General features: G+C 53.9%; 10 non-coding genes across 10 annotated transcripts; 5 read left to right on the top strand and 5 right to left on the bottom strand.

Moving 5' to 3' along the window:
- Positions 1-6,292: 6,292 nt before the first annotated feature.
- LOC138230171 (U1 spliceosomal RNA) lies at positions 6,293-6,453 on the top strand. Its single transcript, XR_011186209.1, has one exon. It is a non-coding gene; the product is annotated as a U1 spliceosomal RNA (small nuclear RNA).
- A 636-nt stretch (positions 6,454-7,089) lies between these two features.
- LOC138230253 (5S ribosomal RNA) lies at positions 7,090-7,208 on the bottom strand. Its single transcript, XR_011186282.1, has one exon. It is a non-coding gene; the product is annotated as a 5S ribosomal RNA (ribosomal RNA).
- A 1,807-nt stretch (positions 7,209-9,015) lies between these two features.
- On the top strand, positions 9,016-9,179 carry LOC138230101 (U1 spliceosomal RNA). The gene has a single exon (XR_011186146.1). It is a non-coding gene; the product is annotated as a U1 spliceosomal RNA (small nuclear RNA).
- Positions 9,180-9,815: 636 nt separating this feature from the next.
- LOC138230076 (5S ribosomal RNA) lies at positions 9,816-9,934 on the bottom strand. The gene has a single exon (XR_011186124.1). It is a non-coding gene; the product is annotated as a 5S ribosomal RNA (ribosomal RNA).
- A 1,788-nt stretch (positions 9,935-11,722) lies between these two features.
- LOC138230119 (U1 spliceosomal RNA) lies at positions 11,723-11,886 on the top strand. Its single transcript, XR_011186164.1, has one exon. It is a non-coding gene; the product is annotated as a U1 spliceosomal RNA (small nuclear RNA).
- Positions 11,887-12,522: 636 nt separating this feature from the next.
- On the bottom strand, positions 12,523-12,641 carry LOC138230354 (5S ribosomal RNA). Its single transcript, XR_011186381.1, has one exon. It is a non-coding gene; the product is annotated as a 5S ribosomal RNA (ribosomal RNA).
- A 1,775-nt stretch (positions 12,642-14,416) lies between these two features.
- Positions 14,417-14,580, top strand: LOC138230121 (U1 spliceosomal RNA). Its single transcript, XR_011186166.1, has one exon. It is a non-coding gene; the product is annotated as a U1 spliceosomal RNA (small nuclear RNA).
- Positions 14,581-15,216: 636 nt separating this feature from the next.
- Positions 15,217-15,335, bottom strand: LOC138230242 (5S ribosomal RNA). Its single transcript, XR_011186274.1, has one exon. It is a non-coding gene; the product is annotated as a 5S ribosomal RNA (ribosomal RNA).
- A 6,940-nt stretch (positions 15,336-22,275) lies between these two features.
- On the top strand, positions 22,276-22,445 carry LOC138230150 (U1 spliceosomal RNA). The gene has a single exon (XR_011186191.1). It is a non-coding gene; the product is annotated as a U1 spliceosomal RNA (small nuclear RNA).
- A 636-nt stretch (positions 22,446-23,081) lies between these two features.
- Positions 23,082-23,200, bottom strand: LOC138230074 (5S ribosomal RNA). Its single transcript, XR_011186122.1, has one exon. It is a non-coding gene; the product is annotated as a 5S ribosomal RNA (ribosomal RNA).
- Positions 23,201-23,427: the final 227 nt, after the last annotated feature.

The raw sequence follows: 23,427 nt of genomic DNA, 5'->3' as shown, positions 1-23,427 counted from the left end.
TTCGGGGCTTTCGCGTGTTTATTTCAGCACGTAAAGCGCACCGGTCCAACACGTCGGCCGGGCGCGCGGCGCCTCCGCCCTCTTGTGGCCTTGCGGCGTCAGAGCAAGAGGCGCCTTCTCGCTGCCCTTCCGCTGTGTTGCAGGGCCCCGAGAGGGAACCCGGAGCGCGCACTTTGTGGGGGGCGGGGGACCGCGTTCGCGCTCTGCCCCCGGTCTCTTGCGCGAGTACTAAATCTCACGGACAGGGGGGCCTCGTCATTGATTGTTACAGGTGAGACGGGGATTAGGAGGAGACCCCGACTGATGGGTAAAGGGGAGCACTAACACCAGAGGGACACCCCCGGCGTCTCTTTTTGAGAGACGCCCTGGGGTTTCCTAATGGCCAAGGAGGGTCGGGACCTCGGTTTGACGCCTCCCCCGAAGGACGGCGCCTGTTTGTGCAGCAGAGTGTCGCCATCAGGAGGCTGGGGCGTAAGAGAGCCACACAGCCCGCAGGGTGAGCGCTCCCTACTGGTCCCAGTCACACCTCTTGCAGGAGCAGCAGCAACCGGAGCTTTTCCGGGGTGGAATCTCCCATCCGGGTGCCGGCCAGGCTCACACCTGCTGGGCTGCCCCGGGGGTGAGCCCAGTCGAGAGTCGCAGGGCCAGATCTAGTCACCGGGGAGAAACGATACAAGTGAAGGATTGCTCGGCTCTCGGCACTTGAAAAGACCGACAAATGTCTCGTTCCCGCCGGAGCTGAATGTACCCGCATGTGTGGTGTCGTCTTCTTCCCCCGCCCCGCTGTGTTTGCTGTATTGTCTCTGAAGCCGGCCCCCCCGAGACGAGACGGGCTGTTCCTGTGCCCCAATTAACACTTTACAGGTGCCATTCCCCGGCATTGTGGCCATTGTTGGTGCTCACACGCGATAAGATAAGGCGGAGGAGAGCGGGGCATGCCCAGCGGCAGACATTCAAGGAGGGGGCAGTGCGAGGTGAGGTGAGGTGCGACACGCCGGAGCCCCGACGCAGCTAATGCGGAGCACTTGTTGGACTGGCATCGAAAGGACGTGTGCGCACGGAGCGAGCCTTCCCTGCGGCGGAGCGCGGGAACTTTCTCCCCCCCTCCCGCTGCAGGAGTTGTGTGCACTGCAGCGGTGCCGAGAGAAAAGCACAGAAGGCAGCAGGCTCTGGAGAGCAGGTAAGAGACGGAGCCTTGTGGGCAGGCGAGCAGGCCCGTTTTTTGGAAATTGCTGAAAAGGTTTGTTCGGTGTGTGGCAGGCGCACGTCGCGAGCTTGCGTGGCGATCTGCCGGTCTGGAGTTATGCAAATGAGGCCGAATTGCATCCCGGGACATGCTGCGAATGCGCAACGGCGACTGCAGATGTGTAGGAAATGGCGCGCTCGTTTTCTCGTTTTGCCCACACTTTTGAGTGTTAGTGTGGCGTGTGAGTGTGTGAAAGAGTGGGCCCAGCAGGAGGCGGTGGCGTGCGGGGCGAGGAGGTGGCCTAGGCTGCGCGATTTGTGCTGTGGGTGCGGGCCGCTTGCAGGGGCCTGTTTAACTCATACTTACCTGGCAGGGGAGATACCTTGATCAGCCTGTAGGTGGAGTAGTTGGATTGTTTTTCTTTTGTTGGAAGCAGTGTTCGATTTGCGGTTTTTGAAATGGCAACCTTTGGATCCCGTAAGAATGCTGTACGTTTTGAGCTCTTGGATGACCTCTTCATGGATCGTATGCAGTTCAGCAGAAAAGTGTTACAGAAGGAACTTGGCTTTGAACCTCGGCACTTGGATTTCATCTTCGCTCTCCCAGGTCAGAAAGCATTTGAGGTTGTATTTGCTACCTATCCTCTGTTTGAACAATGCGTGGATGTGTTTGAGGCAAAAAGAGGCAAAGTTCCTGCACTTGAGAAGATCAACTTGCAGCCTCTGACACAGAGAGAGAGGAAAACGGTGCATGTTGTTATGTTCTCGGAACTGGCAAAGACGGAGGACATTCACACCTGGCTTAACCAGTACTGCACCGTCCACCATGGAACTGAGGTTAGAGATGTTGATGGTATAAAAACAGGAGCAAGGAAATTCGAGGTTCGCTTGCTACCGGACAGCGTAAATGGAGGCTTAAGGCACCTGCCCTCTACAATCCGGCTGGGCGCCTGCAATGGCTATGTGTTTTATGTGGGACAACCAAAGGTGTGTCGGCGCTGTGGTGCTGTGGGACACCTGGCATCGTCCTGCACTGTGAAATGCTGCAAGACCTGTGGCAAACAGGGACATTTAGCCTCTGACTGTTCAATGCTGCCAAAGTGCAATTTATGTGGCTCGGAAGGACACGTTTTTAAGAACTGCCCTCACGCCTACGCCAATAAACTCAAAATGAGAAAGGATGAGGCAGTGCTTGTTTCAGCCAAACCGGCCCGAAAATCCAAAGCAAACAACAAGTCAAACAAAGAACCCTTGTTGGACAAAGACTCTCAGCCTCCAGCCAGGATCAGTCCTGCTGTGGCTCCGGGGCTGGTGGAAGAGAAATCCACTACGCCCCCACAACCGCAGACTGCACCAGACAAGCACGAGGGTTTGAAAACCCCCGAGAACAGCGAGGACCCCTCCCCCACTCCTGCTCCTCAGAACGAGGGCCAGTGTGGGGCCCCCCGGTGGAGCGGGTCCAGCGAGGATACCCAGGATTCAGCGGAGCTGCTTTTCTCAGACTCTGCAAGTGCTACAGATGCCCTCCTCTCCTCCATCCAGTCCATCACGGAGGATCTGCAGCAGCTGGTGGGTGAGGGGGAAGAGGAGACTGGTGCATCGGCTGCACCCCTTTCCCCTCAGTGCTCCCAGGAGCTGGACTTGAGGAAAAGAAAAAATGACTCTGTTTTCTCCCCGAGCGAGGAGGAAGGAGAGCATGGCGATGGGGACAGCTGGAACCTCTCCACCCCTCCCTCTACCCCCTTCCTTGAAATGGACTCTGTGAACGCTTTTACTGCTGCCACCCTGATGAAGGCTCATTCAGAGGATGGCTGGCAGGAAATTGGTAAGAAGAAAAAGAAAAAGAAAAAGGTAACAGGTGAGACCGAAGAGAAATGTGTTTTGTAAAGACTGGTTCCACTTTCTTATGTAATATGGCTCTTAACATAATTTCTCTTAACACAAGAGGTATCAATGACAGAGTTAAATGCCAGTCTGTCTTTGATTACCTCCAGCAGAGAGAGGGAGATGTGTTGATGTTGCAGGAGTGTGCTTTAGCCTATCAAGAGAGGTATAAAAGTTTTGAAGATAGGTGGGATAAAGGGCCTTCTGTTTGGTCAGGGGACAATAACAACAGAGCCTCTGGCGTGGCCATTCTTTTCAAAGGATGGGCATTCAAATTGAAAAGTATTCAGAGGGTCATAGATGGCAGGTTGCTGTGTGTGGATGTGGAATGGGGGACCGTTAACCTGCGGCTAATCAATGTCTATTGCCCTACTGACGTAGGAGAGAACGAGGGGGTAGTATCCCGCTACAAGGAGAAACTATCACAGTGGCTGTCCTTGCAGTGTCTGTACGGGTCAGTAGGAGAGTGGTGGGAGGAGGTGAAGATGAGGACAAAGACCTTTTTCATGGCTGAGGGAAGGAAGGCTGCTGCCAGACGGAGAGGAGTGCTAGCCAGGAAACAGAGGCAGCTGCAGCGTCTCTACACGATGCTGCACAGTGGCTTCGATGTGCTCGAGGATATCGCCCTTTTAAAAAAGGACATCCGGAGCATAGCCGAAGAAAGTAGTCGAGGAGTGCTGTTAAGAAGCAGAGTGCAGTTCTTGGAAGAAAATGAGAAGTGTACTCGCTTCTTTTTCAGGAAAGTGGTAGGCTCCAAGACTGTCATGGAAAGTGTAGTTGATGAGGAGGGACGAGAGAGAACAGAGCCGAGTGCTATCCTCTCCTGCACCGAGGCCTTCTACTCAAGACTGTACAGCTCTACAGAGGTAAAGGATGAAGATATTCATTTTTTTACCTCAAAGCTAGAAAACATTTTGAGTGAAGAAGATAGGGAAGTACTTGAGAGGGATTTGACAGTAGAAGAGCTGAGACAGGCTATGGAGAGCTTACAGAAGGGGAAAACTCCGGGTGCTGACGGGCTCCCTAAAGAATTTTATTGCACCTTTTGGGATCTGCTTCAGGATCCGCTACTGCTCCTATTCGAGGAAAGCTACAAGACAGAATTGCTGCCTGACTCCTTAAGAGAAGGCACTATCTCTCTCTTGTTTAAGAAAGGAGCAAAAAATGACATAAAGAACTGGAGACCCCTCAGCCTGTTAGGCGTAGACACTAAGATCCTGTCCAAAGCCCTTTTCCTGCGCCTACAAAATGTAGTGGCCTCACTGGTAGGGAAAGAACAGACTTGTGGGATAGCAGGACGCCTGATGAGCGACAACCTGGCCTTGTTGAGGGATGTCTGTCTGTACTCTGAGGATCGCTCCCTCCCTCTGTGCATTTTAGGTGTAGACCTAGAAAAGGCCTTTGACCGCCTAAACCGGCAGTACTTAACATCGGTACTTGAGCACATGAAGTTTGGCCCCATCATGAGAAAGTGGATTAACCTGCTGTACACAGGTAGCAACAGCAGAGTCATGGTTAATGGCAATAGATCACGCACCTTTGAAGTCTGTTCAGGGGTGAGGCAGGGCTGCCCATTATCCCCCTTGTTATTCGTTTTGGCTATGGAGCCCTTAGCCTGTGCCTTGCGCCAGGATCAGGCCATTAATGGGATACCAGTGCCTGGAAGTGGGGGAGGAGAGGTAAAGACATCTCTATACATGGATGACGTCACCCTGCTCCTCTCTGACAATGCCTCAATTAGCAGAGCTCTGCAGTGCTGTGATCGGTTCTCTTTGGCTTCCTCCGCAAAAATTAACACATCTAAGAGTGAGATTTTTTATCAGAACTGGAGGGAGCCAAAAGAAGGACATGATCTCAGGCTGCAAGAGAAGAGAATTAAGGTCCTGGGGGTGTATTTTGGAGAAGAGATGGGAACAGTAAATTGGCAGAACAAATTGCCAATCTTAAACAAAAAACTGATGCAATGGAAGGACCGAGACCTCACCATGACAGGGAAGGTGCTGGTCATCAAAGCCGAGCTCTTGCCTGTCTTGAATTTTCTGGCTTCTACCTTCCCAATCCCACACCGTGTTGCGGCGGTGCTGAGGAGATTGATGTTTCAATTTCTATGGGGTGGGAAGCAGGAAAGACTCAGAAGGGAAATAATGTACAGGCCGCTACCCTCAGGGGGGAAGTCTGTCCCAGATATTGCTACGAAGCTGCTGTGCATTTTCCTGGCCTCTGTGCTGAGAGGCTTTGCAACAGCACCTGCAGCGCGTACCTGGACTTATTTTTCCAGGCTCTGGGTAGGTAGGGAGGTGTTCAGAGTGTGGGGTGTCAGACCCAAGCTGGACGTCCCACTCTCTGACACATGCCCTGCAATTTATGGGACAGTTAAAAGTTTTCTAAGATCTCACCCAATTGGCCATATTCCCCTCCGAGATGTCAGCGTCCAAAAACTGGAAGATTTCGTAGCACCCCAGAACAATAGGCAGACCCCTGTGGGCATTTTAACATCAGCCCAAACAAGGAAGGTGTGGAAACACACATCCTCTAAATTTCTGTGCAACATTCACAGAGATTTAGCCTGGAGTGTCGTCCACCAGTGCTTACCGGTACGAACTTTCTTGTACCGTAGGGGCCTCACCCCCAGCCCTCGCTGCGTTAGGGTGGGCTGCGGCGAGGAGGAGACTGTGACCCACCTCCTGTGGTCCTGCTTTTTTGCTAAGGCCTTCTGGGCACAGTTTGAAGATTGGTTGCAGGCTCTCTCGCCCCAATTTACCCTGACCGCTGCTTTCATCATATACGGCATCTCTCCTGTCAAGCTTCCTCCTGACGTGTTTGACAGGATCTGGGCCGTGGTGAACAGTGGGAAAGACGCCCTGTGGAGAGTTAGGAACATGGGGCTGTTCAAAGGCATCGAGGTCCCAGTCAAGGCAGCAGGTAGCCTGGCCCTGTTCATCACCCGAGAGAACTATTACCTCAGAGATCTGTGGAGAGAAGGGAGGGAGGAAGCAGAAAATCTGTGGGAAATAGAGGGCATTGGACAGTATCTCAAGAAACTGTGAAAAACATTATCATGTTTAAGTAAAGAATGTGATTTGCACCAGAAAAAAAGAAATTGTTGCTATGTAACTGGTTCCGTGTCAAAATGTAATGAGATGTGATCATATATACTGTTTTAAGTATGTATATTAATGTAAAGCTTTCTGATTTGTGATTTCCTGTATTTTTTTGTGAAAAGAAAATAAAGTTCTTAAAAATCGAAAAAATCGAAATCGGTTCACCCAGGGCGAGGCTCGGCCATTGCACTCCGGCTGTTTTGACCCCTGCGAATTCCCCAAATGTGGGAATCTCGACTGCATAATTTCTAGAAGTGGGGGACTGCGTTCGCGCTCTCCCCTGATGTGCTTGGTCCAAAATCAGATACGGGAGGGTTAGGACACCACGAGCTGCGTGGCTGCGGAAGGATCCCAGTTCGACAGGAGTGGACGCCGCTGCTGGTTCTCGCTGGCTTTTAGTTAGGGGTCCGGAGAAGCATCTCAAGCTAGTTCCACTACTCCTTCCGGACGTTCATTCCCTTTTCAAAGTCAGTCGTTTTGCTGTAGTCTGCGTTCTTTAGGCTGATTATCGAGGTTAGCCTTTATTTGGTCATGGGGGGCCTCGGTACTGTATGCTGAGTCTAAAGACAGTTTCACCCGTTTTCTGATTGCTCGGTTCTGTACCAGTGCAGACATGTCAAACAGTGAATGGCTGTACCTCTATTGTATCCGTGCTCAATGAATGAAATCGGTAACAAATGAATATATGTCTAGTTATACGAAAAACGAGTGGTTTATCGACTCATCTTCATTTGCAGATTCAGAGGCAGCTTCGATATTCGTTTTACAGACGGGTTTTTTTTTTGGAATATGGGTCACACACATGCCACAGCAACAAAACATCTCTAGAGATGAGGCTATAGATCACCTTTCCATCCTGCAGGTTTTCCTCCCAAAGCCTACGGCACCAACGGCGACCCCTGCTGGCCGGGAGAGCAGAAGCTTACAGCACCTGGTATTCCCAGGCAGTCTCCCATCCAAGTACTAACCAGGCCCGACGCTGCTTAGCTTCCGAGATCAGACGAGATCGGGCGTGTTCAGGGTGGTGTGGCCGTAAGCAAAAGCCCCAGCGCCTGACTCGCTACTTGAAGCTGTGTGTGGCGGGGGTTCCGTGCTCCCCGAGCGGGACTGAAGGATCGTTCGTGTGCCACTCTTTGGAAAGGAGCTGCTTTCCAAATCGCATTGCGTGCCTGGATGTTGGCGAATGCGCTCCCTTGTGTTGGCTCGTCCCGCACTGGAGGAGGACAAACAATCTGCACGGAGGAGCACCAGGCAAGTCTTCACCAGACAAAAACCTCCAGTGCACAGCACTCTGGAAACATTTCGGGGCTTTCGCGTGTTTATTTCAGCACGTAAAGCGCACCGGTCCAACACGTCGGCCGGGCGCGCGGCGCCTCCGCCCTCTTGTGGCCTTGCGGCGTCAGAGCAAGAGGCTCCTTCTCGCTGCCCTTCCGCTGTGTTGTAGGGCCCCGAGAGGGAACCCGGAGCGCGCACTTTGTGGGGGGCGGGGGACCGCGTTCGCGCTCTGCCCCCGGTCTCTTGCGCGAGTACTAAATCTCACGGACAGGGGGGCCTCGTCATTGATTGTTACAGGTGAGACGGGGATTAGGAGGAGACCCCGACTGATGGGTAAAGGGGAGCACTAACACCAGAGGGACACCCACGGCGTCTCTTTTTGAGAGACGCCCTGGGGTTTCCTAATGGCCAAGGAGGGTCGGGACCTCGGTTTGACGCCTCCCCCGAAGGACGGCGCCTGTTTGTGCAGCAGAGTGTCGCCATCAGGAGGCTGGGGCGTAAGAGAGCCACACAGCCCGCAGGGTGAGCGCTCCCTACTGGTCCCAGTCACACCTCTTGCAGGAGCAGCAGCAACCGGAGGTTTTCCGGGGTGGAATCTCCCATCCGGGTGCCGGCCAGGCTCACACCTGCTGGGCTGCCCCGGGGGTGAGCCCAGTCGAGAGTCGCAGGGCCAGATCTAGTCACCGGGGAGAAACGATACAAGTGAAGGATTGCTCGGCTCTCGGCACTTGAAAAGACCGACAAATGTCTCGTTCCCGCCGGAGCTGAATGTACCCGCATGTGTGGTGTCGTCTTCTTCCCCCGCCCCGCTGTGTTTGCTGTATTGTCTCTGAAGCCGGCCCCCCCGAGACGAGACGGGCTGTTCCTGTGCCCCAATTAACACTTTACAGGTGCCATTCCCCGGCATTGTGGCCATTGTCGGTGCTCACACGCGATAAGATAAGGCGGAGGAGAGCGGGGCATGCCCAGCGGCAGACATTCAAGGAGGGGGTAGGGCGAGGTGAGGTGAGGTGCGACACGCCGGAGCCCCGACGCAGCTAATGCGGAGCACTTGTTGGACTGGCATCGAAAGGACGTGTGCGCACGGAGCGAGCCTTCCCTGCGGCGGAGCGCGGGAACTTTCTCCCCCCCTCCCGCTGCAGGAGTTGTGTGCACTGCAGCGGTGCCGAGAGAAAAGCACAGAAGGCAGCAGGCTCTGGAGAGCAGGTAAGAGACGGAGCCTTGTGGGCAGGCGAGCAGGCCCGTTTTTTGGAAATTGCTGAAAAGGTTTGTTCGGTGTGTGGCAGGCGCACGTCGCGAGCTTGCGTGGCGATCTGCCGGTCTGGAGTTATGCAAATGAGGCCGAATTGCATCCCGGGACATGCTGCGAATGCGCAACGGCGACTGCAGATGTGTAGGAAACGGCGCGCTCGTTTTCTCGTTTTGCCCACACTTTTGAGTGTTAGTGTGGCGTGTGAGTGTGTGAAAGAGTGGGCCCAGCAGGAGGCGGTGGCGTGCGGGGCGAGGAGGTGGCCTAGGCTGCGCGATTTGTGCTGTGGGTGCGGGCCGCTTGCAGGGGCCTGTTTTACTCATACTTACCTGGCAGGGGAGATACCTTGATCAAGAAGGAGGTTCACCCAGGGCGAGGCTCGGCCATTGCACTCCGGCTGTGCTGACCCCTGCGAATTCCCCAAATGTGGGAATCTCGACTGCATAATTTCTGGTAGTGGGGGACTGCGTTCGCGCTCTCCCCTGATGTGCTTGGTCCAAAATCAGATACGGGAGGGTTAGGACACCACGAGCTGCGTGGCTGCGGAAGGATCCCGGTTCGACAGGAGTGGACGCCGCTGCTGGTTCTCGCTGGCTTTTAGTTAGGGGTCCGGAGAAGCATCTCAAGCTAGTTCCACTACTCCTTCCGGACGTTCATTCCCTTTTCAAAGTCAGTCGTTTTGCTGTAGTCTGCGTTCTTTAGGCTGATTATCGAGGTTAGCCTTTATTTGGTCATGGGGGGCCTCGGTACTGTATGCTGAGTCTAAAGACAGTTTCACCCGTTTTCTGATTTCTCGGTTCTGTACCAGTGCAGACATGTCAAACAGTGAATGGCTGTACCTCTACTGTATCCGTGCTCAATGAATTAAATCGGTAACAAATGGATATATGTCTAGTTATACGAAAAACGAGTGGTTTATCGACTCATCTTCATTTGCAGATTTAGAGGCAGCTTCGATATTCGTTTTACAGACGGGTTTTTTTTTTTGAATATGGGTCACACACATGCCACAGCAACAAAACATCTCTAGAGTTGAGGCTATAGATCACCTTTCCATCCTGCAGGTTTTCCTCCCAAAGCCTACGGCACCAACGGCGACCCCTGCTGGCCGGGAGAGCAAAAGCTTACAGCACCTGGTATTCCCAGGCAGTCTCCCATCCAAGTACTAACCAGGCCCGACGCTGCTTAGCTTCCGAGATCAGACGAGATCAGGCGTGTTCAGGGTGGTGTGGCCATAAGCGAAAGCCCCGGCGCCTGACTCGCTACTTGAAGCTGTGTGTGGCGGGGGTTCCGTGCTCCCCGAGCGGGACTGAAGGATCGTTCGTGTGCCACTCTTTGGAAAGGAGCTGCTTTCCAAATCGCATTGCGTGCCTGGATGTTGGCGAATGCGCTCCCTTGTGTTGACTCGTCCCGCACTGGAGGAGGACAAACAATCTGCACGGAGGAGCACCAGGCAAGTCTTCACCAGACAAAAACCTCCAGTGCACAGCACTCTGGAAACATTTCGGGGCTTTCGTGTGTTTATTTCAGCACGTAAAGCGCACCGGTCCAACACGTCGGCCGGGCGCGCGGCGCCTCCGCCCTCTTGTGGCCTTGCGGCATCAGAGCAAGAGGCTCCTTCTCGCTGCCCTTCCGCTGTGTTGCAGGGCCCCGAGAGGGAACCCGGAGCGCGCACTTTGTGGGGGGCGGGGGACCGCGTTCGCGCTCTGCCCCCGGTCTCTTGCGCGAGTACTAAATCTCACGGACAGGGGGGCCTCGTCATTGATTGTTACAGGTGAGACGGGGATTAGGAGGAGACCCCGACTGATGGGTAAAGGGGAGCACTAACACCAGAGGGACACCCCCGGCGTCTCTTTTTGAGAGACGCCCTGGGGTTTCCTAATGGCCAAGGAGGGTCGGGACCTCGGTTTGACCTCTGTTTGTGCAGCAGAGTGTCGCCATCAGGAGGCTGGGGCGTAAGAGAGCCACACAGCCCGCAGGGTGAGCGCTCCCTACTGGTCCCAGTCACACCTCTTGCAGGAGCAGCAGCAACCGGAGCTTTTCCGGGGTGGAATCTCCCATCCGGGTGCCGGCCAGGCTCACACCTGCTGGGCTGCCCCGGGGGTGAGCCCAGTCGAGAGTCGCAGGGCCAGATCTAGTCACCGGGGAGAAACGATACAAGTGAAGGATTGCTCGGCTCTCGGCACTTGAAAAGACCGACAAATGTCTCGTTCCCGCCGGAGCTGAATGTACCCGCATGTGTGGTGTCGTCTTCTTCCCCCGCCCCGCTGTGTTTGCTGTATTGTCTCTGAAGCCGGCCCCCCCGAGACGAGACGGGCTGTTCCTGTGCCCCAATTAACACTTTACAGGTGCCATTCCCCGGCATTGTGGCCATTGTTGGTGCTCACACGCGATAAGATAAGGCGGAGGAGAGCGGGGCATGCCCAGCGGCAGACATTCAAGGAGGGGGCAGTGCGAGGTGAGGTGAGGTGCGACACGCCGGAGCCCCGACGCAGCTAATGCGGAGCACTTGTTGGACTGGCATCGAAACGACGTGTGCGCACGGAGCGAGCCTTCCCTGCGGCGGAGCGTGGGAACTTTCTCCCCCCCTCCCGCTGCAGGAGTTGTGTGCACTGCAGCGGTGCCGAGAGAAAAGCAAAGAAGGCAGCAGGCTCTGGAGAGCAGGTAAGAGACGGAGCCTTGTGGGCAGGCGAGCAGGCCCGTTTTTTGGAAATTGCTGAAAAGGTTTGTTCGGTGTGTGGCAGGCGCACGTCGCGAGCTTGCGTGGCGATCTGCCGGTCTGGAGTTATGCAAATGAGGCCGAATTGCATCCCGGGACATGCTGCGAATGCGCAACGGCGACTGCAGATGTGTAGGAAACGGCGCGCTCGTTTTCTCGTTTTGCCCACACTTTTGAGTGTTAGTGTGGCGTGTGAGTGTGTGAAAGAGTGGGCCCAGCAGGAGGCGGTGGCGTGCGGGGCGAGGAGGTGGCCTAGGCTGCGCGATTTGTGCTGTGGGTGCGGGCCGCTTGCAGGGGCCTGTTTAACTCATACTTACCTGGCAGGGGAGATACCTTGATCAAGAAGGAGGTTCACCCAGGGCGAGGCTTGGCCATTGCACTCCGGCTGTGCTGACCCCTGCGAATTCCCCAAATGTGGGAATCTCGACTGCATAATTTCTGGTAGTGGGGGACTGCGTTCGCGCTCTCCCCTGATGTGCTTGGTCCAAAATCAGATACGGGAGGGTTAGGACACCACATGCTGCGTGGCTGCGGAAGGATCCCGGTTCGACAGGAGTGGACGCCGCTGCTGGTTCTCGCTGGCTTTTAGTTAGGGGTCCGGAGAAGCATCTCAAGCTAGTTCCACTACTCCTTCCGGACGTTCATTCCCTTTTCAAAGTCAGTCGTTTTGCTGTAGTCTGCTTTCTTTAGGCTGATTATCGAGGTTAGCCTTTATTTGGTCATGGGGGGCCTCGGTACTGTATGCTGAGTCTAAAGACAGTTTCACCCGTTTTCTGATTGCTCGGTTCTGTACCAGTGCAGACATGTCAAACAGTGAATGGCTGTGCCTCTATTGTATCCGTGCTCAATGAATGAAATCGGTAACAAATGAATATATGTCTAGTTATACGAAAAACGAGTGGTTTATCGACTCATCTTCATTTGCAGATTTAGAGGCAGCTTCGATATTCGTTTTACAGACGGGTTTTTTTTTTTGAATATGGGTCACACACATGCCACAGCAACAAAACATCTCTAGAGATGAGGCTATAGATCACCTTTCCATCCTGCAGGTTTTCCTCCCAAAGCCTACGGCACCAATGGCGACCCCTGCTGGCCGGGAGAGCAAAAGCTTACAGCACCTGGTATTCCCAGGCAGTCTCCCATCCAAGTACTAACCAGGCCCGACGCTGCTTAGCTTCCAAGATCAGACGAGATCGGGCGTGTTCAGGGTGGTGTGGCCGTAAGCGAAAGCCCCGGCGCCTGACTCGCTACTTGAAGCTGTGTGTGGCGGGGGTTCCGTGCCCCCCGAGCGGGACTGAAGGATCGTTCGTGTGCAACTCTTTGGAAAGGAGCTGCTTTCCAAATCGCATTGCGTGCCTGGATGTTGGCGAATGCGCTCCCTTGTGTTGGCTCGTCCCGCACTGGAGGAGGACAAACAATCTGCACGGAGGAGCACCAGGCAAGTCTTCACCAGACAAAAACCTCCAGTGCACAGCACTCTGGAAACATTTCGGGGCTTTCGCGTGTTTATTTCAGCACGTAAAGCGCACCGGTCCAACACGTCGGCCGGGCGCGCGGCGCCTCCGCCCTCTTGTGGCCTTGCGGCGTCAGAGCAAGAGGCTCCTTCTCGCTGCCCTTCCGCTGTGTTGCAGGACACGGAGCGCGCACTTTGTGGGGGGCGGGGGACCGCGTTCGCGCTCTGCCCCCGGTCTCTTGCGCGAGTACTAAATCTCACGGACAGGGGGGCCTCGTCATTGATTGTTACAGGTGAGACGGGGATTAGGAGGAGACCCCGACTGATGGGTAAAGGGGAGCACTAACACCAGAGGGACACCCCCGGCGTCTCTTTTTGAGAGACGCCCTGGGGTTTCCTAATGGCCAAGGAGGGTCGGGACCTCGGTTTGACCTCTGTTTGTGCAGCAGAGTGTCGCCATCAGGAGGCTGGGGCGTAAGAGAGCCACACAGCCCGCAGGGTGAGCGCTCCCTACTGGTCCCAGTCACACCTCTTGCAGGAGCAGCAGCAACCGGAGCTTTTCCGGGGTGGAATCTCCTATCCGGGTGCCGGCCAGGCTCACACCTGCTGGGCTGCCCCGGGGGTGAGCCCAGTCGAGAGTCGCAGGGCCAGATCTAGTCACCGGGGAGAAACGATACAAGTGAAGGATTGCTCGGCTCTCGGCACTTGAAAAGACCGACAAATGTCTCGTTCCCGCCGGAGCTGAATGTACCCGCATGTGTGGTGTCGTCTTCCTCCCCCGCCCCGCTGTGTTTGCTGTATTGTCTCTGAAGCCGGCCCCCCCGAGACGAGACGGGCTGTTCCTGTGCCCCAATTAACACTTTACAGGTGCCATTCCCCGGCATTGTGGCCATTGTCGGTGCTCACACGCGATAAGATAAGGCGGAGGAGAGCGGGGCATGCCCAGCGGCAGACATTCAAGGAGGGGGTAGGGCGAGGTGAGGTGAGGTGCGACACGCCGGAGCCCCGACGCAGCTAATGCGGAGCACTTGTTGGACTGGCATCGAAAGGACGTGTGCGCACGGAGCGAGCCTTCCCTGCGGCGGAGCGCGGGAACTTTCTCCCCCCCTCCCGCTGCAGGAGTTGTGTGCACTGCAGCGGTGCCGAGAGAAAAGCACAGAAGGCAGCAGGCTCTGGAGAGCAGGTAAGAGACGGAGCCTTGTGGGCAGGCGAGCAGGCCCGTTTTTTGGAAATTGCTGAAAAGGTTTGTTCGGTGTGTGGCAGGCGCACGTCGCGAGCTTGCGTGGCGATCTGCCGGTCTGGAGATATGCAAATGAGGCCAAATTGCATCCCGGGACATGCTGCGAATGCGCAACGGCGACTGCAGATGTGTAGGAAACGGCGCGCTCGTTTTCTCGTTTTGCCCACACTTTTGAGTGTTAGTGTGGCGTGTGAGTGTGTGAAAGAGTGGGCCCAGCAGGAGGCGGTGGCGTGCGGGGCGAGGAGGTGGCCTAGGCTGCGCGATTTGTGCTGTGGGTGCGGGCCGCTTGCAGGGGCCTGTTTAACTCATACTTACCTGGCAGGGGAGATACCTTGATCAAGAAGGAGGTTCACCCAGGGCGAGGCTCGGCCATTGCACTCCGGCTGTGCTGATCCCTGCGAATTCCCCAAATGTGGGAATCTCGACTGCATAATTTCTGGTAGTGGGGGACTGCGTTCGCGCTCTCCCCTGATGTGCTTGGTCCAAAATCAGATACGGGAGGGTTAGGACACCACGAGCTGCGTGGCTGCGGAAGGATCCCGGTTCGACAGGAGTGGACGCCGCTGCTGGTTCTCGCTGGCTTTTAGTTAGGGGTCCGGAGAAGCATCTCAAGCTAGTTCCACTACTCCTTCCGGACGTTCATTCCCTTTTCAAAGTCAGTCGTTTTGCTGTAGTCTGCGTTCTTTAGGCTGATTATCGAGGTTAGCCTTTATTTGGTCATGGGGGGCCTCGGTACTGTATGCTGAGTCTAAAGACAGTTTCACCCGTTTTCTGATTGCTCGGTTCTGTACCAGTGCAGACATGTCAAACAGTGAATGGCTGTACCTCTATTGTATCCGTGCTCAATGAATGAAATCGGTAACAAATGAATATATGTCTAGTTATACGAAAAACGAGTGGTTTATCGACTCATCTTCATTTGCAGATTTAGAGGCAGCTTCGATATTCGTTTTACAGACGGGTTTTTTTTTTTGAATATGGGTCACACACATGCCACAGCAACAAAACGTCTCTAGAGATGAGGCTATAGATCACCTTTCCATCCTGCAGGTTTTCCTCCCAAAGCCTACGGCACCAACGGCGACCCCTGCTGGCCGGGAGAGCAGAAGCTTACAGCACCTGGTATTCCCAGGCAGTCTCCCATCCAAGTACTAACCAGGCCCGACGCTGCTTAGCTTCCGAGATCAGACGAGATCGGGCGTGTTCAGGGTGGTGTGGCCGTAAGCAAAAGCCCCAGCGCCTGACTCGCTACTTGAAGCTGTGTGTGGCGGGGGTTCCGTGCTCCCCGAGCGGGACTGAAGGATCGTTCGTGTGCCACTCTTTGGAAAGGAGCTGCTTTCCAAATCGCATTGCGTGCCTGGATGTTGGCGAATGCGCTCCCTTGTGTTGGCTCGTCCCGCACTGGAGGAGGACAAACAATCTGCACGGAGGAGCACCAGGCAAGTCTTCACCAGACAAAAACCTCCAGTGCACAGCACTCTGGAAACATTTCGGGGCTTTCGTGTGTTTATTTCAGCACGTAAAGCGCACCGGTCCAACACGTCGGCCGGGCGCGCGGCGCCTCCGCCCTCTTGTGGCCTTGCGGCATCAGAGCAAGAGGCTCCTTCTCGCTGCCCTTCCGCTGTGTTGCAGGGCCCCGAGAGGGAACCCGGAGCGCGCACTTTGTGGGGGGCGGGGGACCGCGTTCGCGCTCTGCCCCCGGTCTCTTGCGCGAGTACTAAATCTCACGGACAGGGGGGCCTTGTCATTGATTGTTACAGGTGAGACGGGGATTAGGAGGAGACCCCGACTGATGGGTAAAGGGGAGCACTAACACCAGAGGGACACCCCCGGCGTCTCTTTTTGAGAGACGCCCTGGGGTTTCCTAATGGCCAAGGAGGGTCGGGACCTCGGTTTGACGCCTCCCCCGAAGGACGGCGCCTGTTTGTGCAGCAGAGTGTCGCCATCAGGAGGCTGGGGCGTAAGAGAGCCACACAGCCCGCAGGGTGAGCGCTTCCTACTGGTCCCAGTCACACCTCTTGCAGGAGCAGCAGCAACCGGAGCATTTCCGGGGTGGAATCTCCTATCCGGGTGCCGGCCAGGCTCACACCTGCTGGGCTGCCCCGGGGGTGAGCCCAGTCGAGAGTCGCAGGGCCAGATCTAGTCACCGGGGAGAAACGATACAAGTGAAGGATTGCTCGGCTCTCGGCACTTGAAAAGACCGACAAATGTCTCGTTCCCGCCGGAGCTGAATGTACCCGCATGTGTGGTGTCGTCTTCTTCCCCCGCCCCGCTGTGTTTGCTGTATTGTCTCTGAAGCCGGCCCCCCCGAGACGAGACGGGCTGTTCCTGTGCCCCAATTAACACTTTACAGGTGCCATTCCCCGGCATTGTGGCCATTGTCGGTGCTCACACGCGATAAGATAAGGCGGAGGAGAGCGGGGCATGCCCAGCGGCAGACATTCAAGGAGGGGGTAGGGCGAGGTGAGGTGAGGTGCGACACGCCGGAGCCCCGACGCAGCTAATGCGGAGCACTTGTTGGACTGGCATCGAAAGGACGTGTGCGCACGGAGCGAGCCTTCCCTGCGGCGGAGCGCGGGAACTTTCTCCCCCCCTCCCGCTGCAGGAGTTGTGTGCACTGCAGCGGTGCCGAGAGAAAAGCACAGAAGGCAGCAGGCTCTGGAGAGCAGGTAAGAGACGGAGCCTTGTGGGCAGGCGAGCAGGCCCGTTTTTTGGAAATTGCTGAAAAGGTTTGTTCGGTGTGTGGCAGGCGCACGTCGCGAGCTTGCGTGGCGATCTGCCGGTCTGGAGTTATGCAAATGAGGCCGAATTGCATCCCGGGACATGCTGCGAATGCGCAACGGCGACTGCAGATGTGTAGGAAACGGCGCGCTCGTTTTCTCGTTTTGCCCACACTTTTGAGTGTTAGTGTGGCGTGTGAGTGTGTGAAAGAGTGGGCCCAGCAGGAGGCGGTGGCGTGCGGGGCGAGGAGGTGGCCTAGGCTGCGCGATTTGTGCTGTGGGTGCGGGCCGCTTGCAGGGGCCTGTTTAACTCATACTTACCTGGCAGGGGAGATACCTTGATCAGCCTGTAGGTGGAGTAGTTGGATTGTTTTTCTTTTGTTGGAAGCAGTGTTCGATTTGCGGTTTTTGAAATGGCAATCTTTGGATCCCGTAAGAATGCTGTACGTTTTGAGCTCTTGGACGACCTCTTCATGGATCGTATGCAGTTCAGCAGAAAAGTGTTACAGAAGGAACTTGGCTTTGAACCTCGGCACTTGGATTTCATCTTCGCTCTCCCAGGTCAGAAAGCATTTGAGGTTGTATTTGCTACCTATCCTCTGTTTGAACAATGCGTGGATGTGTTTGAGGCAAAAAGAGGCAAAGTTCCTGCACTTGAGAAGATCAACTTGCAGCCTCTGACACAGAGAGAGAGGAAAACGGTGCATGTTGTTATGTTCTCGGAACTGGCAAAGACGGAGGACATTCACACCTGGCTTAACCAGTACTGCACCGTCCACCATGGAACTGAGGTTAGAGATGTTGATGGTATAAAAACAGGAGCAAGGAAATTCGAGGTTCGCTTGCTACCGGACAGCGTAAATGGAGGCTTAAGGCACCTGCCCTCTACAATCCGGCTGGGCGCCTGCAATGGCTATGTGTTTTATGTGGGACAACCAAAGGTGTGTCGGCGCTGTGGTGCTGTGGGACACCTGGCATCGTCCTGCACTGTGAAATGCTGCAAGACCTGTGGCAAACAGGGACATTTAGCCTCTGACTGTTCAATGCTGCCAAAGTGCAATTTATGTGGCTCGGAAGGACACGTTTTTAAGAACTGCCCTCACGCCTACGCCAATAAACTCAAAATGAGAAAGGATGAGGCAGTGCTTGTTTCAGCCAAACCGGCCCGAAAATCCAAAGCAAACAACAAGTCAAACAAAGAACCCTTGTTGGACAAAGACTCTCAGCCTCCAGCCAGGATCAGTCCTGCTGTGGCTCCGGGGCTGGTGGAAGAGAAATCCACTACGCCCCCACAACCGCAGACTGCACCAGACAAGCACGAGGGTTTGAAAACCCCCGAGAACAGCGAGGACCCCTCCCCCACTCCTGCTCCTCAGAACGAGGGCCAGTGTGGGGCCCCCCGGTGGAGCGGGTCCAGCGAGGATACCCAGGATTCAGCGGAGCTGCTTTTCTCAGACTCTGCAAGTGCTACAGATGCCCTCCTCTCCTCCATCCAGTCCATCACGGAGGATCTGCAGCAGCTGGTGGGTGAGGGGGAAGAGGAGACTGGTGCATCGGCTGCACCCCTTTCCCCTCAGTGCTCCCAGGAGCTGGACTTGAGGAAAAGAAAAAATGACTCTGTTTTCTCCCCGAGCGAGGAGGAAGGAGAGCATGGCGATGGGGACAGCTGGAACCTCTCCACCCCTCCCTCTACCCCCTTCCTTGAAATGGACTCTGTGAACGCTTTTACTGCTGCCACCCTGATGAAGGCTCATTCAGAGGATGGCTGGCAGGAAATTGGTAAGAAGAAAAAGAAAAAGAAAAAGGTAACAGGTGAGACCGAAGAGAAATGTGTTTTGTAAAGACTGGTTCCACTTTCTTATGTAATATGGCTCTTAACATAATTTCTCTTAACACAAGAGGTATCAATGACAGAGTTAAATGCCAGTCTGTCTTTGATTACCTCCAGCAGAGAGAGGGAGATGTGTTGATGTTGCAGGAGTGTGCTTTAGCCTATCAAGAGAGGTATAAAAGTTTTGAAGATAGGTGGGATAAAGGGCCTTCTGTTTGGTCAGGGGACAATAACAACAGAGCCTCTGGCGTGGCCATTCTTTTCAAAGGATGGGCATTCAAATTGAAAAGTATTCAGAGGGTCATAGATGGCAGGTTGCTGTGTGTGGATGTGGAATGGGGGACCGTTAACCTGCGGCTAATCAATGTGTATTGCCCTACTGACGTAGGAGGAAGGGTGGAGCTACTCAAGGCACTCTCCCCCCTATTGTTATGCAGCACAGACGTGATAGTGGGAGGGGATTTTAATTGTATCTTAGAGCACACAGACAGGCAGTCTAGCTCGCCGATAAAATTGGATTCCAGCTCACTGGCCCTGCAAAACTTAGTTCAAGACTTTAAACTCTCAGACACATATAGATGTGTATATCCCACAACAGCAGGATATACATGGTCAGGGAGGAATAGCAGCTCCAGAATTGACTATTGCTTTGTCTCAGAGAGAGTGAAAGTTGTTGGGGTCACTCTTCAGCCTGTCTTCTTCTCAGATCATCAGGCTTTAGGGTGTAGAGTGGAACTCCAGGGCGGGACTGTCTTTGGCCCAGGCCTCTGGAAACTCAACACAAAGCTGCTAGAGAACGAGGGGGTAGTATCCCGCTACAAGGAGAAACTATCACAGTGGCTGTCCTTGCAGTGTCTGTACGGGTCAGTAGGAGAGTGGTGGGAGGAGGTGAAGGTGAGGACAAAGGCCTTTTTCATGGCTGAGGGAAGGAAGGCTGCTGCCAGACGGAGAGGAGTGCTAGCCAGGAAACAGAGGCAGCTGCAGCGTCTCTACACGATGCTGCACAGTGGCTTCGATGTGCTCGAGGATATCGCCCTTTTAAAAAAGGACATCCGGAGCATAGCCGAAGAAAGTAGTCGAGGAGTGCTGTTAAGAAGCAGAGTGCAGTTCTTGGAAGAAAATGAGAAGTGTACTCGCTTCTTTTTCAGGAAAGTGGTAGGCTCCAAGACTGTCATGGAAAGTGTAGTTGATGAGGAGGGACGAGAGAGAACAGAGCCGAGTGCTATCCTCTCCTGCACCGAGGCCTTCTACTCAAGACTGTACAGCTCTACAGAGGTAAAGGATGAAGATATTCATTTTTTTACCTCAAAGCTAGAAAACATTTTGAGTGAAGAAGATAGGGAAGTACTTGAGAGGGATTTGACAGTAGAAGAGCTGAGACAGGCTATGGAGAGCTTACAGAAGGGGAAAACTCCGGATGCTGACGGGCTCCCTAAAGAATTTTATTGCACCTTTTGGGATCTGCTTCAGGATCCGCTACTGCTCCTATTCGAGGAAAGCTACAAGACAGAATTGCTGCCTGACTCCTTAAGAGAAGGCACTATCTCTCTCTTGTTTAAGAAAGGAGCAAAAAATGACATAAAGAACTGGAGACCCCTCAGCCTGTTAGGCGTGGACACTAAGATCCTGTCCAAAGCCCTTTTCCTGCGCCTACAAAATGTAGTGGCCTCACTGGTAGGGAAAGAACAGACTTGTGGGATAGCAGGACGCCTGATGAGCGACAACCTGGCCTTGTTGAGGGATGTCTGTCTGTACTCTGAGGATCGCTCCCTCCCTCTGTGCATTTTAGGTGTAGACCTAGAAAAGGCCTTTGACCGCCTAAACCGGCAGTACTTAACATCGGTACTTGAGCACATGAAGTTTGGCCCCATCATGAGAAAGTGGATTAACCTGCTGTACACAGGTAGCAACAGCAGAGTCATGGTTAATGGCAATAGATCACGCACCTTTGAAGTCTGTTCAGGGGTGAGGCAGGGCTGCCCATTATCCCCCTTGTTATTCGTTTTGGCTATGGAGCCCTTAGCCTGTGCCTTGCGCCAGGATCAGGCCATTAATGGGATACCAGTGCCTGGAAGTGGGGGAGGAGAGGTAAAGACATCTCTATACATGGATGACGTCACCCTGCTCCTCTCTGACAATGCCTCAATTAGCAGAGCTCTGCAGTGCTGTGATCGGTTCTCTTTGGCTTCCTCCGCAAAAATTAACACATCTAAGAGTGAGATTTTTTATCAGAACTGGAGGGAGCCAAAAGAAGGACATGATCTCAGGCTGCAAGAGAAGAGAATTAAGGTCCTGGGGGTGTATTTTGGAGAAGAGATGGGAACAGTAAATTGGCAGAACAAATTGCCAATCTTAAACAAAAAACTGATGCAATGGAAGGACCGAGACCTCACCATGACAGGGAAGGTGCTGGTCATCAAAGCCGAGCTCTTGCCTGTCTTGAATTTTCTGGCTTCTACCTTCCCAATCCCACACCGTGTTGCGGCGGTGCTGAGGAGATTGATGTTTCAATTTCTATGGGGTGGGAAGCAGGAAAGACTCAGAAGGGAAATAATGTACAGGCCGCTACCCTCAGGGGGGAAGTCTGTCCCAGATATTGCTACGAAGCTGCTGTGCATTTTCCTGGCCTCTGTGCTGAGAGGCTTTGCAACAGCACCTGCAGCGCGTACCTGGACTTATTTTTCCAGGCTCTGGGTAGGTAGGGAGGTGTTCAGAGTGTGGGGTGTCAGACCCAAGCTGGACGTCCCACTCTCTGACACATGCCCTGCAATTTATGGGACAGTTAAAAGTTTTCTAAGATCTCACCCAATTGGCCATATTCCCCTCCGAGATGTCAGCGTCCAAAAACTGGAAGATTTAGTAGCACCCCAGAACAATAGGCAGACCCCTGTGGGCATTTTAACATCAGCCCAAACAAGGAAGGTGTGGAAACACACATCCTCTAAATTTCTGTGCAACATTCACAGAGATTTAGCCTGGAGTGTCGTCCACCAGTGCTTACCGGTACGAACTTTCTTGTACCGTAGGGGCCTCACCCCCAGCCCTCGCTGCGTTAGGGTGGGCTGCGGCGAGGAGGAGACTGTGACCCATCTCCTGTGGTCCTGCTTTTTTGCTAAGGCCTTCTGGGCACAGTTTGAAGATTGGTTGCAGGCTCTCTCGCCCCAATTTACCCTGACCGCTGCTTTCATCATATACGGCATCTCTCCTGTCAAACTTCCCCCTGACGTGTTTGACAGGATCTGGGCCGTGGTGAACAGTGGGAAAGACGCCCTGTGGAGAGTGAGGAACATGGGGCTGTTCAAAGGCATCGAGGTCCCAGTCAAGGCAGCAGGTAGCCTGGCCCTGTTCATCACCCGAGAGAACTATTACCTCAGAGATCTGTGGAGAGAAGGGAGGGAGGAAGCAGAAAATCTGTGGGAAATAGAGGGCATTGGACAGTATCTCAAGAAACTGTGAAAAACATTATCATGTTTAAATAAAGAATGTGATTTGCACCAGAAAAAAAGAAAATTGTTGCTATGTAACTGTTACCGTGTCAAAATGTAATGAGATGTGATCATATATACTGTTTTAAGTATGTATATTAATGTAAAGCTTTCTGATTTGTGATTTCCTGTATTTTTTTGTGAAAAGAAAATAAAGTTCTTAAAAATCGAAATCGGTTCACCCAGGGCGAGGCTCGGCCATTGCACTCCGGCTGTGCTGACCCCTGCGAATTCCCCAAATGTGGGAATCTCGACTGCATAATTTCTGGTAGTGGGGGACTGCGTTCGCGCTCTCCCCTGATGTGCTTGGTCCAAAATCAGATACGGGAGGGTTAGGACACCACGAGCTGCGTGGCTGCGGAAGGATCCCGGTTCGACAGGAGTGGACGCCGCTGCTGGTTCTCGCTGGCTTTTAGTTAGGGGTCCGGAGAAGCATCTCAAGCTAGTTCCACTACTCCTTCCGGACGTTCATTCCCTTTTCAAAGTCAGTCGTTTTGCTGTAGTCTGCGTTCTTTAGGCTGATTATCGAGGTTAGCCTTTATTTGGTCATGGGGGGCCTCGGTACTGTATGCTGAGTCTAAAGACAGTTTCACCCGTTTTCTGATTTCTCGGTTCTGTACCAGTGCAGACATGTCAAACAGTGAATGGCTGTACCTCTACTGTATCCGTGCTCAATGAATTAAATCGGTAACAAATGAATATATGTCTAGTTATACGAAAAACGAGTGGTTTATCGACTCATCTTCATTTGCAGATTTAGAGGCAGCTTCGATATTCGTTTTACAGACGGGTTTTTTTTTTTGAATATGGGTCACACACATGCCACAGCAACAAAACATCTCTAGAGATGAGGCTATAGATCACCTTTCCATCCTGCAGGTTTTCCTCCCAAAGCCTACGGCACCAACGGCGACCCCTGCTGGCCGGGAGAGCAAAAGCTTACAGCACCTGGTATTCCCAGGCAGTCTCCCATCCAAGTACTAACCAGGCCCGACGCTGCTTAGCTTCCGAGATCAGACGAGATCAGGCGTGTTCAGGGTGGTGTGGCCATAAGCGAAAGCCCCGGCGCCTGACTCGCTACTTGAAGCTGTGTGTGGCGGGGGTTCCGTGCTCCCCGAGCGGGACTGAAGGATCGTTCGTGTGCCACTCTTTGGAAAGGAGCTGCTTTCCAAATCGCATTGCGTGCCTGGATGTTGGCGAATGCGCTCCCTTGTGTTGACTCGTCCCGCACTGGAGGAGGACAAACAATCTGCACGGAGGAGCACCAGGCAAGTCTTCACCA

This window comes from Lepisosteus oculatus, unplaced genomic scaffold (genome assembly GCF_040954835.1).
Source record: "Lepisosteus oculatus isolate fLepOcu1 unplaced genomic scaffold, fLepOcu1.hap2 HAP2_SCAFFOLD_48, whole genome shotgun sequence".
Classification (NCBI taxonomy): Eukaryota; Metazoa; Chordata; class Actinopteri; order Semionotiformes; family Lepisosteidae; genus Lepisosteus; species Lepisosteus oculatus.
Note: the sequence above shows the minus strand (reverse complement) of the source record. Positions and strands in the feature narration are given on the sequence as shown.